This window comes from Schistocerca piceifrons, chromosome 7, assembly GCF_021461385.2.
Source record: "Schistocerca piceifrons isolate TAMUIC-IGC-003096 chromosome 7, iqSchPice1.1, whole genome shotgun sequence".
In the NCBI taxonomy this organism is placed as follows: Eukaryota; Metazoa; Arthropoda; class Insecta; order Orthoptera; family Acrididae; genus Schistocerca; species Schistocerca piceifrons.
In genome coordinates this window covers 20,801,849-20,815,244 of record NC_060144.1, presented here as the reverse complement: position 1 = coordinate 20,815,244, position 13,396 = coordinate 20,801,849, and the positions used below count along the sequence as shown (strand labels likewise).

Below are 13,396 nucleotides of genomic sequence, written 5' to 3'. Positions count from 1 at the left end.
TATCAAGGCCGTTATTACGGCCAGAGGTGGTTATTCTGCGAACTGATTTCTCAGGATCTATGCACCCAAATTGCGTGAAAATGTAATCACATGTCAGTTCTAGTATAATATATTTGTCCAATGAATACCCGTTTGTCATGTGCATTTCTTCTTGGTGTAGTAATTTTAATGGCCAGTAGTGTATTTCAACGTACGAGACGTAGTTCATAAGGTATGAATGACGTCATAAACACTGAGATGCTTGAGAAACTGCTGCATCATGCATGACATTTTAGTTTATTGCTTGTTTACTAGCAACTACATTTACAACACACTTCACAGACAGTAGCCACATATACCACACGATGTACCTGTGAAGTTACATCATTGTGCAGCATACAGTTCAGGAGACATGACATCTCAAACATCAAGCTGCGTGAAACTGAAACTGCAGGGTGAAATTCGCTGGAGATACAAGTGAAACATGTGCACAAACAGATGTGAAATATGTTAAATATATGTGCAATATATCTGACATGTGCCTACGCACCACTGGAACGATTTCAACTAAATTTGTATATTTGGTACACATATTATTGGCCAAATTGCATGCTATGGAATATCGTCTTAGTTACGTGACTGGCTTCCTGATTTCCTGTAAGAGAGATCACAGTTCGTAGAGGTAGTGTTACAGGGCCTCTGTTCTTCCTTATCAATAAAAACGATTTAGGATGCAATCTCAGCAGCAGTCTTGTTTGCAGATGATGCTGTCGTTTATCGTCTAGTAAAGCCATCAGTTGATCAAAACAGACTGCAAAACGATTTAGAAAAGATACCTGTATGATTTGGAAATTGGCATTTTACCCTAAATAACGTAAAGTGGGAGGTCATCCAAACTAGTGTTATAAGGAAACCGTTAAACTTCGGTTACACGATAAATCAGTCAAATATAAAGGCCATAAATTCAGCTGAATACCTGGGAATTACAATTACGAACAACTGAAATTGAAAGAATACATAGAAAATGTTATGGGGAAGGCGAACCAAAGTCTGCGCTTTATTGGAAGCACCCTTAGAGGATGCAACAGATCTATTAAAGAGACTGCCTACACTACGCATGTCCGCCCTCTTTTGATGTACTGCTGCGCAGTGTAAAGTCCATACCAGATAGGATTACCGGTGTACATCGAGTAAGTACAAAGAAGAGCAGCACGTTATGTATTATCGAAAAATAGTGGAGAGAGAGTCTGTGATATGATACAGGATTTGGGGTGGGCATCATTAAAACAAAGGCGTTTTTCGCTGCGGCGAAATTTTCTCACGAAATTTCAAACATTAAATTTGTCCTCCGAATGCGAAAATATTTTGTTGACGCCCGCCTATATAGGGAGAAATGCTAGTCATAATAAAATAAGGGAATTACTGTGTAGGTGCCAGTCTCTTAAGAGTGATTTGCAGGATACCCACGTAGCGGTAAATGTACAGTCTGGAATGACATACTGTTAGGATGAGAACCACCAACCACTATTAGGGTGAACGTGATAACGTGGAGACAGAAGGAGGAGGAGGAAGTGACAGGTAGCTGTGGGAAAGGCGGAGAAGGGCACGAATAGGGGGAAACAGGAGCTGGACAGAGAGAAATGAGCAGAGAGAAAGAGAGAGAGGAGAGGAGGAGCTGGACAGAGAGAGGACAGAGCGTGTAGACAGAGACAGGTTGCCGAAGAGACAGGCAGACAGAGCGGGGTGGGGGGGGGGGGGTGAGATGAACAGAGGAGGAGGAGGAAATGGATGGGAAGAGGAGGAGATGGACAGCGAGAAGAGATGGATATAGAAAAGAACTAGGAGAGGGGGGAGCAGGAGTTGAACAGAAAGATGGATGAGGAGGAGGGTGACTAACACAAGACTGGAATAAATACATACCTCACCAACACCACGTACTCAGCTAGTGAGTATTGATTCGTAAAGGAACACGAATTAAATTGGGCATGTGTTAGCTTTCTGGTTATACCATCCAGCGCTGCAATTAGGACGTTTCCTCGGTTCTGTAATTGTTTCCTGAGAGCCTAAAGAACCTGTAAAGTGCGTGACTCAAAATGTAATTCATGAATACATCTTTATCACAGCCCAATAATGTGCTAAATCTGTCTACGCGATATGTAACCAACAGCAATTGCCGAAACAGATCCGTTCACCTCCCATGACCGGACCCGAAATCTAATCATCTGCAAAGGAAACTCGCTTGCTATCAATGTGCTGTGAGACTGGAATGCAGTAACTAATTTCCGACGCACCCTCAGTGTAGACTGGCAATGGCAAAGAAAGCGTTTCTGAACTAGAGAAATTTGTTAACATCGAGTATTGATTTAAGTGTCAGAAAGTCGTTCTGAAAGTATTTCTGTGGAGTGTAGCCATGTATGGAAGTGAAAAATGGACGATATATAGTTTAGACAAGAAGTGAATAGAAGATTTCGCAATGTGGTGTTACAGAAGAATGCTGAAGATTAGATGGGTAGATCACATAACTAATGAGGAGGTATTGAATAGAATTGGGGGGAAGAGGAGTTTGTGGCACAACTGGACTAGAAGAAGGGATCGGTTGGTAGGACACGTTCTGAGGCATCCAGGGATCACCAATTTGGTACTGGAGGGCAGCGTGGAGGGTAAAAATCGCAGATGGATATCAAGAGATGAATACACTAAGCAGATTCAGAAGGATGTAGACTGCAGTAAGTACTGGGAGATGAAGAAGCTTGCACAGGATAGAGTAGCATGGAGAGCTGCATCAAACCAGAATCAGGACTGAAGACCACAACAACAACAACTCAGTGGTCGTGCACCGTAATCTATGCTACGATGTTCAACATGATGGCGCCCATGCCTGCAGTTTTATACGCCATGAAAGGGTAACATAATTGAATTGGCAATCATAACAAAGGGAAAATATAACGTACATCGCCGTGATCAACATCCATTCAACTAAGTGTAAGTAACTTATGAGCTTCCGTTTTCTACGTGCAGGCACACGCCCAGATTACTACTTGCGGAATGATGGCAACAAGTGATGCCAATATAATCTCGTCTCAATAATTAAGCTTCACCACGACATGTGAACTGAAATGGTCCCATCCAATCCTTCATTTGTGGTAGAATCACCATAACAGCACAGACTTCCACCAGACAAAGGCAGTCTTCTCTCCAAAAACACGCCTTCACAAATAACCACCCAAGCGAAGCTGGAGCAGACCATACATCGTAATATAATATTCAGCTCTCTGATAAGCTCTCTTTGAGACAAGGAGCTAATGGGCTGCAACCCGTCAAAAATTCCCGTCGGCCGAAAACAAACTTGCTGTGTTGGCATAAGAGCCAACACCGTGTTACTAATGGAGGCCGAAATGCACGCGTTTTAGCTCACGCAGGCTGGCATGAGGAGGGAAGGACTATACTGACGTGAGATCTGGAACATGACAAGGAATTAGAATTCAGAAAGCGGATGTAATTAGTTTGATACTTAACTTTAATCCATTAGTGATGAACGTCGCTCTTGACGGTACATGAATCACAATATCTGCTCAGAATACATTCTTATAGTAATTGAACATGGAGCCTTGCTAAGTCATAGCTAATGACGTAGCTGAAGGTGTGGGGCAGCGGGTGAAATAATTGGTTATAGAATGTAGAATGTAATGTAGAAAAGATGCATTTCCCGGCCGATGCACCATATGTGGGGCGATGGGTGGAAATTAGTAGAATAATATTTTGTATTTATGCTGTTGTTTGCCGTTCTCAACACTGGCTCTCTATCTACAATATTGGCAACCAGAAAGTGATTAGCAAAACGTGAAGCCTGTAATTAGAATTCCTAAAGCCCACTTCATCTGAAAAATACATTTATAGCTACAGCTCATAGCTCTCAGGAATTAGGAGATTGTCTGGGATTCATAATAAAAAACCATTCTCTCTAAAAAGTTCACTATATTCTGAAATGCCAACTATCTCTGCAGATGACGAAGAAATTGAAGAAATGTATGATGAAATAAAAAGAAATTATTCAGATTGTGAAGGGAGACGAAAATTTAATAGTCATGGGTGACTGGAATTCGAGAGTAGGAAAAGGGAGAGAAGGAAACATAGTAGGTGAATATGGATTGGGGCTAAGAAATGAAAGAGGAAGCCACCTGGTAGAATTTTGCACAGAGCACAACATAATCATAAGTAACACTTGGTTTAAGAATCATGCAAGAAGGTTGTATACATGGAAGAACCCTGGAGATACTAAAAGGTATCAGATAGATTATATAATGGTAAGACAGAGATTTAGGAACCAGGTTTTAAATTGTAAGACATTTCCAGGGGCAGATGTGGACTCTGACCACAATCTATTGGTTATAACCTGTAGATTAAAACTGAAGAAACTGCAAAAAGGTGGGAATTTAAGGAGATGGGACCTGGATGAACTGAAAGAACCAGAGGTTGTACAGAGTTTCAGGGAGAGCATAAGGGAACAATTGACAAGAATGGGGGAAATAAATACAGTAGAAGAAGAATGGGTAGCTTTGAGGGATGAAGTAGTGAAGGCAGCAGAGGATCAAGTAGGTAAAAAGACGAGGGCTAGTATAAATCCTTGGGTAACAGTAGAAATATTGAATTTAATTGATGAAAGGAGAAAATACAAAAATGCAGTAAATGAAGCAGGCAAAAAGGAATACAAACGTCTCAAAAATGAGATCGACAGGAAGTGCAAAATGGCTAAGCAGGGATGGCTACAGGACAAATGTAAGGATGTAGAGGCCTATTTCACTAGGGGTAAGATAGATACTGCCTACAGGAAAATTAAAGAGACCTTTGGAGATAAGAGAACGACTTGTATGAATATCAAGAGCTCAGATGGAAACCCAGTTCTAAGCAAAGAAGGGAAAGCAGAAAGGTGGAAGGAGTATATAGAAGGTCTATACAAGGGCGATGTACTTGAGGACTATATTATGGAAATGGAAGAGGATGTAGATGAAGATGAAATAGGAGATATGATACTGCGTGAAGAGTTTGACAGAGCACTGAAAGACCTGAGTCGAAACAAGGCCCCCGGGAGTAGACAATATTCCATTGGAACTACTGACGGCCTTGGGAGAGCCAGTCCTGACAAAACTCTACCATCTGGTGAGCAAGATCTATGAAACAGGCGAAATACCCTCAGACTTCAAGAAGAATATAATAATTCCAATCCCAAAGAAAGCAGGTGTTGACAGATGTGAAAATTACCGAACTATCAGTTTAATAAGTCACAGCTGCAAATTCCTAACGCGAATTCTTTACAGACGAATGGAAAAACTGGTAGAACCCAACCTCGGGGAAGATCAGTTTGGATTATGTAGAAACACTGGAACACGTGAGGCAATACTGACCTTACGACTTATCTTAGAAGAAAGATTAAGGAAAGGCAAACGTACGTTTCTAGCATTTGTAGACTTAGAGAAAGCTTTTGACACTGTTGACTGGAATACTCTCTTTCAAATTCTGAAGGTGGCAGGGGTAAAATACAGGGAGCGAAAGGCTATTTACAATTTGTACAGAAACCAGATGGCAGTTATAAGAGTCGAGGGACATGAAAGGGAAGCAGTGGTTGGGAAGGGAGTAAGACAGGGTTGTAGCCTCTCCCCGATATTGTTCAATCTGTATATTGAGCAAGCAGTAAAGGAAACAAAAGAAAAATTCGGAGTAGGTATTAAAATTCATGGAGAAGAAATAAAAACTTTGAGGTTCGCCGATGACATTGTAATTCTGACAGAGACAGCAAAGGACTTGGAAGAGCAGTTGAATGGAATGTACAGTGTCTTGAAAGGAGGATATAAGATGAACATCAACAAAAGCAAAACAAGGATAATGGAATGTAGTCTAATTAAGTCGGGTGATGCTGAGGGAATTAGATTAGGAAATGAGGCACTTAAAGTAGTAAAGGAGTTTTGCTATTTTGGGAGCAAAATAACTGATAATGGTCGAAGTAGAGAGGATATAAATGTAGGCTGGCAATGGCAAGGAAAGCGTTTCTGAAGAAGAGAAATTTGTTATCATCCAGTATTGATTTAAGTGTCAGGAAGTCATTTCTAAAGTATTCGTATGGAGTGTAGCCATGTATGGAAGTGAAACATGGACGATAAATAGTTTGGACAAGAAGAGAATAGAAGATTTCGAAATGTGGTGCTACAGAAGAATGCTGAAGATTAGATGGGTAGATCACATAACTAATGAGGAGGTATTGAATAGGATTGGGGAGAAGAGAAGTTTGTGGCACAACTTGACCAGAAGAAGGGATCGGTTGGTAGTACATGTTCTGAGGCATCAAGGGATCACCAATTTAGTATTGGAGGGCAGCGTGGAGGGTAAAAATCGTAGAGGGAGACCAAGAGATGAATACACTAAGCAGATTCAGAAGGATGTAGGTTGCAGTAGGTACTGGGAGATGAAAAAGCTTGCACAGGATAGAGTAGCATGGAGAGCTGCATCAAACCAGTCTCAGGACTGAAGACCACAACAACAACAACATAAGAAACTTCCTGGCCGATTAAAACTGTGTGCCCGACCGAGACTCGAACTCGGGACCTTTGCCTTTCGCAGGCAAGTGCTCTACCAACTGAGCTATCGAAGCACGACTCACGCCCGGTACTCACAGCTTTACTTCTGCCAGTACCTCGTCTCCTACCTTCCAAACTTTACAGAAGCTCTCCTGCGAACCTTGCAGAACACAGTTTTAATCTCCCAGGAAGTTTCATATCAGCGCACACTCCGCTGCAGAGTGAAAAAAAAAAAAATTCTAATTCTGGAAACATCCCCCAGGCTGTGGCTAAGCCATGTCTCCGCAATATCCTTTCTTTCAGGAGTGCTAGTTCTGCAAGGTTCGCAGGAGAGCTTCTGTAAAGTTTGGAAGGTAGGAGACGAGGTACTGGCAGAAGTAAAGCTGTGAGTACCGGGCGTGAGTCGTGCTTCGGTACCTCAGTTGGTAGAGCACTTGCCCGCGAAAGGCAAAGGTCCCGAGTTCGAGTCTTTGTCGGGCACACAGTTTTAATCTGCCAGGAAGTTTCATATCAGCACACACTCCGCTGCAGAGTGAAAATCTCATTCTGGAAACAACAACATATTCTGAAAGTCACAGACCAAAAAGAATCCACACAATCCAACTACCAGAGCAGTTCAGAGTCTAATGCACTGATGCAACTGTAACTGTTCAAATTAAATGTTTAAGTGAATGCTCGCCATAATTTGATGATAATGTTCATCAAACGCCATGCTAAATAATGGTAGAACGTCTGTCCCGCGGCGGCACGTGAAAATACGACATACGCAAACTGAAGATTGATCATTAAAGTCATCCCAGAATTAACACTTCACTCGAAAACGATTTCATGGTTACGCGTATCCCGAGTAACTTATTACGGCATCCGAGGCTGTTTATAGCAACGATACAGACGCGACGCGACTCCCGGCACAGGTGGTGCAGTAATCAACATCTGGAGAGAACTGGGGCCTTCCTCTCTCGTGCATCGTTCTTATATATAAAGCCGCGGTGCGGACGGCTAAGAGAACGCCTGATCAAATCTGCTCTCCCGACTAGCCGCTAGGCTAGTAATACACCACTTTAAGTTATCGAATAAATCATTGCTTCCTTTGCTGATGGCTGATGAAGCTTTAATTTAAATGTGCAATCAGCACACAAGTAAGTAATCATAATAAAAGTCTGACGTGGCTAAGTCAAATATTTTGGGCGAGAGAATTAATTTAATTACACTACACGCAGTAGACGAGTTCTGAACTTGCGCTTTGGAGATATGCTATCACTATAGTTTTATAGTTATTCAGTTGAAACTTCTCACATCTTTATGATTATAGCGGATCTCCCTTCTACTTAAATTTAAACATGCTAGCTTTATTTATTCGCCTACTTAATCTATCTGGCTTCCTTAATTTTTAACACAAAAACCAGAAAATCATGAATTTCAACTAAAATTTTAATTTGTGTGATCCAGAATACTGTTTCTACTAAATTATTATGCAGAAGGAATCTAAACATAAATTTTTAAGTTTCTAGCTCTTTTCTATTGCGCCAATGATTTTTACAGAAAAACATCCAAATTTCGAAAATGGTTAAAGTTAATGAACTGATATTCAACACATATTAATTTAGTATTACTCCTGACAATCTAGAAATGTTTTAGGTTATTTACTTGATTTTTAAAGTATTGCGCAACATTTATGACGTCAGAGCTAGTTACAGCGGACTGGCTGGCACACAATGAAAAGACTGATGTGAATTATATACGGCGTGAGTAGGCTGCTTCCCTACATCACCCTCTACTTACATTTTTTTTTGTAAATGGGAAAAAAATTAATTACAAAAAGGGAAGCAAGAGTACAGCTTAACTCCCAATGAAGATTAAAATTGAAATGTAAACATATAGAAATATTAAAAGAAAACTTATTACCTACTTCAATTATTTAAATTGCTGGCATGTTCACTGCCCCTTAAGCAACATTATCACTCAAAATTTAAGCAAAATCAATGAAACACTTTGGCATACATATTGCCTTAGACAGACAAACACATAAAATATGTATGAAGTGCATTCATGTTCTAAGGCCTCCGATTTTTTTTTCGAGTTGACTACTCACCCGAAATCGATGAAACTGGCATTACTTCTCGATGTAATCGCCCTGCAGACGTACTCATTTTTCACAATGCTGACGCCATGATTCCATGGCAGCGGCGAAGGCTTCTTTAGGAGTCTGTTCTGACCACTGAAAAATCGCTGAGGCAATAGCAGCACGGCTGGTGAATGTCCGGCCACGGTGAGTGTCTTTCATTGTTGGAAAAAGCCAAAAGTCACTAGGAGCCAGGTCAGGTGAGTAGGGAGCATGAGGAATCACTTCAAAGTTGTTATCATGACGAAACTGTTGCGTAACGTTAGCTCGATGTGCGGGTGCGTTGTCTTGGTGAAACAGCACACGCGCAGCCCTTCCCGGACGTTTTTGTTGCAGTGCAGGAATGAATTTGTTATTCAAAACCATTTCGTAGAATGCACCTGTTACCGTAGTGCCCTTTGGAACGCAATGGGTAAGGATTACGCCCTCGCTGTCCCAGAACATGGACACCATCATTTTTTCAGCACTGGCGGTTACCCGAAAATTTTTTGGTGGCGGTGAATCTGTGTGCTTCCATTGAGCTGACTGGCGCTTTGCTTCTGGATTGAAAAAAGGCATCCACGTCTCATCCATTGTCACAACCAACGAAAAGAAAGTCCCATTCAGGCTGTCGTTGCGTGTCAACATTGCTTGGCAACATGCCACACGGGCAGCCATGTTGTCATCCGTCAGCATTCGTGGCACCCACCTGGATGACACTTTTCGCATTTTCAGGTCGTCATGCAGGATTGTGTGCACAGAACCCACAGAAATGCCAACTCTGGAGGCGATCTGTTCAACAGTCATTCGGCGATCCCCCAAAACAATTCTCTCCACTTTCTCGATCATGTCGTCAGACTGGTTTCTGCGAGCCCGAGGTTGTTTCGGTTTGTTGTCACATGATGTTCTGCCTTCATTAAACTGTTGCACCCACGAACGCACTTTCGACACATCCATAACTCCATCACCACATGTCTCCTTCAACTGTCGATGAATTTCAGTTGGTTTCACACCACGCAAATTCAGAATACGAATGATTGCACGCTGTTCAAGTAAGGAAAACGTCGCCATTTTAAGTATTTAAAACAGTTCTCATTCTCGCCGCTGGCGGTAAAATTCCATCTTCCGTATGGTGCTGCCATCTCTGGGACGTATTGACAATGAACACGGCCTCATTTTAAAACAATGCGCATGTTTCTATCTCTTTCCAGTCCGGAGGAAAAAAATCGGAGGCCTTAGTACTTGAATGCACCTCATAAAATTATGAAAATCTTAAATCCATTAAATACATTTTTTACATACACAAATTCAAAGAAAATAACACAGTAATTCATGATACATAAACAGATAATTATATCTTAGCAGTCTTTTCTAAACCTGAAAGAAAATTTCACAAATCATGACAATTTCATTCTTACATACGTGGTTGTAGCCACTTTGGTTGGCGTTCTACACTTCCATTCACAAGGGTAGAGGAGGGGAAGTTGCTATGGAGTGCGTCCTTCACGTTCACTCTAAATTACATGGGGAAAGGGGAGGGTTCACTGTGAGTTGTGTCCAAGTCACTCCACGCTTTCACGCAGCTATCAGGCTGCTATTATCTGGTTTGTCCTGTAGAACAAACAAAAAGAGTGCCTCAGACTCTGTTCACTTAATATCTAAGCGTGGGTCACAATGAAATGGGGATATATATACATTTTATCTTTCAATATGTTACTGGAACAAAGTTAACAGAACTTTTCTGGCTACTTAACTGTCATAAAATCGATAAACAAATGGCTCCAAACGCCATTAGTCACGTACTAGATAAAATTTATGCTCAAGGCATACAATCATAAATCCTATTTAATTTCAATTTATTATTTCTGGGCCGGAACACTGAACAAATGCTCGGTACATTCCTGATACATTTGTATTTTATTTACTTAGCCGACTCATCTTCGATTACCTTATTCTTAGAGATAGTATGAGGATATTTGGTTAGTAGTTGTCTTCTCAGCTTCTTTGTACATGTGAGTAACTTATGGTAATAGTACAGTTCTGAGTGTTTAAAACACACTACGTTTAGTTGACTACTAAATCCACTTATTGGTCCTCTGCTGCTGTGTCAGTTCCACATCTGCAATTATGTACTTAATTCATCGAAGTGTATTTATGCTGAGCTATAAATGATGTTTCACGTCTGCCATTATGTTACTCAATTATGTTGCTAGTGTATGTACTTATTTAACACTCACTCTATTAACATTTAAAGCATAGGATAGCACATTTGTTTCATATTTATAGTGTATTGCAGCTGATCAGTTTGCTCATGTGGCAATCCATTTCCACTCGATCTGACGCTGAAACCACAGGTAGTCTCTCTCGTCCTACCACTAAAGTGCATTAAGCAATTATGAACGAGCATAATGCTAAATTCCTTAAACCTATACGACACCATGAGCTGCTCTGTCTCATCTGACATAAGGGTACCTATGGTCGCATTCACGCCTCCAACTCATAACCTCAATACGTGTAGGTGTGTCCTGTCACACACTACACCAAATAATGGCCAGCTCCAACCTTATAAATATTTCAAGGACGTGTCCTTCACGTCTCAACCACAAACACTGTTCAATTCTATTACACTGCCATTCCTTGCTACACAAGGTAAGTTCACTCTTACAACTTATCTGCATATTTTTCATAACACTTAGCAATCTCTTTTACTATTAATTAGTTAGCTCTACAGCATACAATAGGTTTCACTGGCACTTCACATCCTGCTTGTACACAAATTTGTACATCTTTTTTAAATATTATTGTGGGACCATTTCCAATAAATCAACAACTTTGTACTTATAATATTACCAGGGTTCTATACATACTTGTTACTCAAATACATTTGTATCTTAATTATGTCATACTTCCCTGTTGCGTATGTCACTGTTAGGTTTGTCACATTAGGTATTTTCTTCACTAATCGGTGGATAGAATGGTTACAGAACTCCTGGCTTGATATCCATGACGGAAAATTTTTGTATTGCAAAGAAGGAGTCGAAACTTTGGTGGATAGGAAAGATGAAGATTGAGTGAAATCTGAAATGGGAAAGAAGATCTCACACAGCTGCGACTGCACAGCTGCCACACTGTGTAGAGGTTACAGAACAACCTCCTCCCTACAGAATTCATTAGTTTATTATTGGCTTGATAACCATAACGTAAAATTTAATGTGTTGGAAAGAAGAGGTCGAAATTTTAGGTGGACAGAAAAAATGAAGAGTGAGTGAGACCTGAAAAGGAAAGATCTCACACAGCTGGGACTGCACAGCTGCCACACTGTGTGGAGGTTACAGAACAACCTCCTCCCTACAGAATTCATTGGTTTCAGAAAATTTTCGTATTGGAAAGAAGGAGTCGAAATTTTTGTAGATAGGAAAGATGAAGAATGAGTGAGACCTGAAAGGGAAAGAAGATCTCACACAGCTGGGACTGCACAGCTGCCACACTGTGTAGAGGTTACAGAACAACCTCCACCCTACAGAATTCATTCACCACCTATGAACTTCTTTAGGTCGATCACGTTCCTCAGACCGAATAGCTTTTTACTCTTGTCCAAAATAATTGCTTCTTCTTCTCCTGTGTTTAGCTTACTTTTACTAGGATTAACACCTTCATCCCAATATCTCCTATTTTTCAGAACTCGTATAGGCAGCTCCCAAGTTTCATCATTAGTTACTACATGTTAATCAATAAAAGGTACCGTAATTACTCCGGTTATCGGCAAGACCATTTTTAACTGACTTCTTTCAAAGTCAACAACACTCTGATATTTTGACAAGAAATCTATGCCAATTAAAACCTCAATACTAAGATTATTTACAACTAAGCATGGATGATCAATTAAATTACCATTAATGTTAAAGGGCAGCAAAGCTTCTTGTTTTACCGTTTTTGACACCTTGCCAGTAGCACCAATTATTCTTAGTCCTGATACCCTCATTACGGTAAGCTTGTCTTTACTGGGTAATGCATCAAAGAAGGACTGAGATATCGCACTCACCTCACTTCCACTGTCTAAGAGACAACGTACATTGATACCCAACATATTCACTAGTATTATAGGGTGGCTTATTCTAGTTGGTACAGGTGGTTCCTCAAACTCATCCAATAGCTTCTTTTGGATTTGTCTCCTACTAAAGTGATCGACATCTGTCGTCATTACATGTAGGTCAAAGTGTGTAGGGGTTTCCTGAATTACATTTTCAGCTGCCTTTTCCAGTCGGTCTATTAATTTCAAATCGAAACACCGCACGACTTCATTACATGTAGTTTGCTGAACATGACCCAAATTACTGTAGTCTGAGCGATTCTGCGCCTCCAGACCGGGCATAACACTAGTTACAGCTAAACCACTTTCATTATTATCGTCGGGTTTCTTCTCAAGTGACAACTGGTTACAGCTACTGGGTTCATCGACCCCCAACAGGCTATCCTCTACATTCTCACTTACCTCCTGTCCTAAATCTATTAGTACAGTATCAACATCCTGCACAGGCACTTTAGATAAGAGCACATCATCCTCATCGTAAATATAAGCATGGATTTCTTCTGCTTCTTCACCTGACAATTCAGTATTTTGTAGCTCTTCCCTACCATTACACTGTTGCGCCTTCTCTTTCTCTTCCCACTTAGAAAGCTTCTCTAACACGGTATCTATCAAATACTGCGAGTAATCTAATATTTCTGCTGTATCCTTAGATGCTAC

The 13,396-nt window shown here is 40.8% G+C and overlaps 1 non-coding gene across 1 annotated transcript; it reads right to left on the bottom strand.

The window, feature by feature from the left end:
- Positions 1–6,548: 6,548 nt before the first annotated feature.
- Trnas-cga lies at positions 6,549–6,623 on the bottom strand. The gene has a single exon. It is a non-coding gene; the product is annotated as a tRNA-Ser (tRNA).
- Between the last annotated feature and the right edge of the window lie 6,773 nt (positions 6,624–13,396).